General features: G+C 39.2%; 1 non-coding gene across 1 annotated transcript; it reads left to right on the top strand.

Moving 5' to 3' along the window:
• Positions 1-5160: 5160 nt before the first annotated feature.
• LOC115290875 lies at positions 5161-5375 on the top strand. The gene has a single exon (XR_003908266.1). It is a non-coding gene; the product is annotated as a small nucleolar RNA U3 (small nucleolar RNA).
• Positions 5376-6006: the final 631 nt, after the last annotated feature.

Here is a 6006-nt window from a genome sequence, read left to right as displayed (position 1 = left end):
GGCTGTGTTGTAGCCTATGAACAAGTAATATATTGTATCATTTATCTTGAATGTATCATAGATAAGCTGCTATATAACGATTGCCACTTCAGATAGCTGTGAAATTAGGTGATTAACTAGTTGTTACTTAACCTTCTAATTACCTGAAACAGCAGTTGGTGTTTTGATTTTTTACTTTGCTTTTCTGTTTGGAGTGTCATTGCAACTACTGTATTGTAAATGATGGAAAATAATTGCATAGGTTAAAAAATATGAAACTTTATAAAGTAAAAAAAATAAATAAAATTTTTAAATAAAAAAAGATTAAAAAATTATTAGAAGCCCACAAGTATCTAGTATTGTGAATCTTGATGTAAAAACAAAGTAATCCCACAGTCACTTTAGTAAAGACTTTAAAAGTGCAGAGTGGTAGACAGTATTGTGTAACAATCAGAGAAAATAAGAATATAAATAAACACCAGCATTGCTTTTCACGTAGTGCTATTCCCCTTGCATCAATGGAAAGTATTTACTTATGTATTTTGGCTCAATACCAATGACTCCACATTAACCATCCATCTGAAATATGAGCAACGTGTATATGGTGGGATTGCACAGAGCTCAAGAAGGAAGGTAGAGATATCAACTGAACTTCTACTGAGCTCATGTCAGAATCTCTGAGCTGTCAGCACTGACTTATTGCTTATCTGTAGACTATACTTATTTTGCATGCTTCCCTCAGGAATTCTAGAATCTCACAGATGAACATTGGGTGTTAGTTTTCACAAGAGTACACAATCTATGTTGAATACAGAAAGATCCTAGTCATGGTCATTCTCCACTTCTGAGTTCCCAGAGAAGGAGACTTTCAGCCCTTTCCACTTTCCAATATGCACTGTGTCTTCTCAATCCAGTTGTTGGGGGACAGGCGGGAGGAGAAAAGTTGTAGTTAAATTTGAGTTTACAAGGCCTACGAAGATGAAGAATCAAGGACCCAGCTGTTCATTGTGTTGTGTGAAATTTTCTTGTCTGCACAGACATCTCTCCATTAATAACAGCACTTGGGATATCAAAAAAAAACCCCAAAACTGTAGATCTTGGGCCCCAGTCTTCGGTGAATGGGAAATCATGAGAAGCTCAAAATGAAAAGGGATACACAGAGAGCTGAAGTTAGGCAATTAAATGACTGAGCCACCCAAGCACCTCAAGAAAACCTTTTTTACTTGGGAGGCTAGAATAAAATGTGATATCTTCTTGAGAGAAGAGGTTTCCTAGTGACTAGAAAATAAAAGGAGCATCTGATGAAGAATTTGACATGTTATGGGAGTGTGTTCATCCTGGACCAGTTATTCTATAAGGCCTTGTGGAATGTTTGGAGGGGAGGGAGCAGTGAGAGATAGGTCATTAGAGAAAAACATGGCCCAGGAGTTTCCACAGTAGAACAAAGAACAAGGAAAATAGATTGTGTGTGTGTGTGTGTGTGTGTGTGTGTGTGTGTGTGTGTGTGTGTGTGTGTGAGAGAGAGAGAGAGAGAGAGAGAGAGAGAGAGAAAGAGAGAGAAAGAGAGAGAGAGAGGATATTTAGCTAGACATAGGATATAAAAACATTAACCATTAGTCCCTAAGTGGAAGGGAGTTTCCCAGATTTCTCTGGAGTTGTTTGGTGCCCAAGAGTATTACCCTTGGAGAGGGTTCAAGTTCTTTTAATCATGAGTGTCTTGCTTTTCTGGAATGAGTAAGTTGTGGTCTCAATTTAGTGGTCTGTTCCTTTTACACCGATGTGACTCTCAGAGTTACTAAACTTAGAAAATCCAGGGGAGCTGTTTGGGAGTGCAGACTAAAGACCTTTTTGATGACATCTCAGCCTCACGATTCTCCTCTCTGCCGGCGGGGCTGGTAATGTCCTGACTATGGAGTATCATATTTCCACAGGGAGTGAGGGACAGGGATTTAAGAGTATTCTCTACAAGACTTTTGTTTGTCAAACTTTATATTTTGAACCCAAAGAACTTAAATCTTATTTGGTACAAAAACAACTTTTTGTTTTGAAAGGGCTTGGCAGGGTTACTTTTCAGAGGTGGGAGGGAATGTTGAAAACATTCTGAAGTTCTTAAAATATTGGTATGCTGCCCCTTCAGCATGTCTAAAGGTCAACTTGAGAAGCACGAAGACTTTTAGGGGATAGAGAAAGCTGTTTTTCTCGGCGAATGTTCCTTACTTCAGCCAAACAAATACCTTGCAATCTAAGAATCTTTCAGCTCTCAAAAGGTACTTTTTATTTTCTTTCTGGGAAACAAAAGTGGCTCTACAGCCTCCCCAAGCTTCTGGGGAGCCATGTAAGTGCTTTACACATTTCCATTTTCCTCACTTGAATAGTGGGTGTGGGGAAGGACATCTCCACTTCTGGCTGCCACAGAGAAAGTGAGGGGAAGAACTTCACCCCCAGAAAATCCTTCTGGTTTTGCCAAACAATTGAAGAAAATCTTAAGCAAATGTGCCTCTTTAACTCTCCTGGTTGGTAGAGATGAAATTCATCACGTGTTTGACTTTTAATTTTTAAATTTAATTTTATTAATTTTATTTTTTTAAACCAAGATGTGGTTGAAACCAGTGTAATAGTCTAAGATTGTAGGGAAGGGACAATTTTTCCTCTACCTTCAAGGTCTTCAGCTCGACTAAGAATTAAATTGACATGAGACGGGGGTGGGGTGGGGTCAGTCTTATTATGTGCACAACGAGACCCAATAATGAAATGGAGACCTAAAGAAATGATTAAAGCAGGTGATTTTCATACATTTTAGACAAAGAGACAATATACCTGTGAAAAATTGACAGGATAAAGGATACAGATGCCTTAATTAGTATGGAAATTCTAGGTGGAATTTAGGCTGAGGTAGCAGCTCAGAAAAAAAAAAATAACAAGGTTTGTTTCTAAGCTTTTAACTATCTCTGGTGATAAGGATCCCTTTATACCTCTTAGCACAGGGAGAGTATTTGTCACCCAACAGATTTGTTTCCTGGTTTCAGGGGGACAGAGGAGCATCTAGGTGTCCTTGTGCTTGCTCTTCTTTAGGGAACTTTTATTTACCATAACCAGTATGCCAGAAGGGGAGGTTTTGAGGCAGACTGCCATTGGCTCTTACATGGTCACATAGTCTCACAGATGTCTCCACGAAGGAGGCAAAGATGTTTTCTTTTTCAAAAACGCCATTATATAGCTATTAGATATTGATGTGCTACTTGGCAGCATGTCATCTTTAAGCTCTGTGCCCCAATTTCCCAAACTCTTTTCATCACTGAGCTATCTTCACTGGCTCATATGCCTTCATGTAACTTCCAGAGCCCCTAGATCCCATACCGAGACTTCACCTAAAATAAACAGATCCAGAGACATGTGTATTAACACACACACATGCTTTCAGCTTAGACATCTAAACTAAATCTATAGTAACAGAGGGAGCATATGTTATAATTCAAAACTTTGAATTTTGTGCTTCATAAGTGACTAAATGGTTGGCAATCTCCATCACAAATCTACTTGGTGTTTCTTTTGCTACAAGAGAGACCAAATTAGATAGTTTTAAAGCTATGGAAGAATCACAACAATGAAAGCTTCTCACATTTATTAGATACAGTAGCTTTACAAATAAAACTGCCAGTTATTTTGCCAGCAAAAAGTGGATTTATTTAAGAATAGCTGAAAATTGCAATCATGGCCATGCAAGCTATAGCAAAATCATAAGCAAGTCGAACAAGCAAAAGAAGGGCATTATTTTATAGTGAAGGAGGAAGTTTGGGGAGTTGTTTTGAACAAAAGTCCATTGGAGAGACCCAAGAGTTCAGGGCAATAACAGTTTATCACGGGCTGAGTTGTAAGATTGGTTCATTTCTTGCAGGAGATACAGTGTGCATCATTCCCTGTTGGGGTTAGTAATTAGTGATTCTTTCTTGTTGAGAGTCTTCTGTTAGGGCTCTGTAATTGACAGTTCTTCCTGTAATTGACATCGAATGTATGGCTCTCCCTCCCAACTTCCCCTTATAAGATCTCTAGTACATGTTAGTGAGGTTTTCCTTTATTAATTTTCACAAATTGTTACTATTTGATAGCAATGCTTACTATACACATTCATGTACTCCTCACAACAACAGTTCCTGAAGCAGGAACTGTTGGTATACCCATTTTATAGATGAAGTAGCAGAGGCAGGACCAGATTAATATTTTGACCAAGCTCACCGAACCAGTAAGTGGCAGAGCCAGCATTTGAATCCATCTGGTCTGAAGGACTCAGAATCTCACAGGAATTAAAAGATGTGAGGAGCACCTGGGTGGCTCAGTTGGTTAAGCATCTGACTCTTGATTTTGGCTCTGGTCATGATCCCATGGTTCGTGAGTTTGAGTTCTGCACTGGGCTCTGCTTCAACTGCACAAAGCCTACTTGAGATTCTCTCTCCTTCTATCTATGACCTTAACCTGCTTATGCTTTCTTTCTCTTTCTGTCTCAAAATAAACATTAAATTTTTTTTAAAAAGATGTGAAATAAAGTGCGACCATGGTTCATAATATCTGAAAAGATCAAGGCCATTCCTTTCTTATTGTGCACAGATTTCACTGCGTACACATTTGCCATTGCATATGTTTCCCCAATTCCCAAGGCCAAGTACATTTTGTAACTCTGTACTGTGTTCAAAAGTATCCTCCCAGAATTCACCTCCACCCAAACTTGTGAATGTGACCTTCTTTGGAAATAGGGTGTTTGCAGATGTAATTAAGTTAAAATGAGGTCAGACTAGATTGAGGTGGGCCCTAGTCCAATGAATAGTGTACATTTAAGAAGAGGAAATTTGGCACATAAACCCTCAGATGGAAGATAGCCATGAAAGACAGGCAGAGACTTGCTCCTTGGCCTTAAGTCACAAGCCAAGAAGCACTGAGGTTTGTTGGCAACTGCCAGAAGCTACATGAGCCCAGGAAACCTTTGGAGGAAGTATGGCCCCTCTGATACCTTGCTTTCAGACTTCCAGACTTCAAAACTATGAGAGAATAAATGTCTCTGATTTTAAGGCACCCAGTTTGTGGGACTTTGTTACAGCAACCTTAGGAAACTAATGCAGATGCCAACAACCAGGGTTTATCTTAAAAAGAAGAGAGGGCTAAGCATGCTCCTAAAAATATGTCCATGTTAAGACTATATTTTCAGGGATCATTTCTATAGTTCGTTACTAGAGAAGTTTCTCTGAATGTGTAGAGTACCCGAAACCATGAGGAGGAGGTACAGTGTCCCTTCCTGAGCGTGAAGCTGACTTGGGCGTTGTTTCAAGCAGCTGCCTTTTGTCATTGATGATCGTCCTTCTCTTCTTTCTAGGGAAGGAAGAGGGAAGGGATGCCATCTGAGTGGTTTCTAAAAATAAATAAATAAATAAATAATAAAAATTAAAATGTGTCCATGTTCTAATTCCTGGAACCTGTGAAAATTTCCTTATATAAAAAAAAAGAATCTTTGCAGATATAATTAAATTAAAAGTATTTACATGAGTAGATTATCTTGAATTATCAGAGTGGGCCATCCTTCGTGTCTTTATAAAAGGAAGGCAGAAGGAGTTGATACACACACACAGGAGAAATGATGTGCAGACAAATTAGAGATGGAAGGGATGCCCACAGCCACCAGAAGTCAGAAGAGAAAGGGAAAGATTCTCCCTCAGACCTTAATTTTGCACTTCTGGTTGTTAGAATTATGAGAGAATATACTGTGTGGCATTAAGCCACTGAGTTTGGGGTAATTTGTTACAGCAGCCACAGGAAATAAATACACAACTGCAGCTGCATCAGGTGGGAAGTGTATCAGTACAGAAAATCAGTACTGACAAAGTAAGTAGAAAGATTGTCAAGTAGGTGGTAGGGGGCTGCCTCTAGGCCACTCAGAGGTCTGAGGACCACAGCAAACCATTGCCTCATTTACAGTGGCCCCTCAAGTCTGAAACTTATGTTTAGACGGTGAAACACAGAATCTGCAGCTGTAAATGTGAA

This window comes from Suricata suricatta, chromosome 4 (assembly GCF_006229205.1).
Source record: "Suricata suricatta isolate VVHF042 chromosome 4, meerkat_22Aug2017_6uvM2_HiC, whole genome shotgun sequence".
NCBI classification, from domain to species: Eukaryota; Metazoa; Chordata; class Mammalia; order Carnivora; family Herpestidae; genus Suricata; species Suricata suricatta.
Note: the sequence above shows the minus strand (reverse complement) of the source record. Positions and strands in the feature narration are given on the sequence as shown.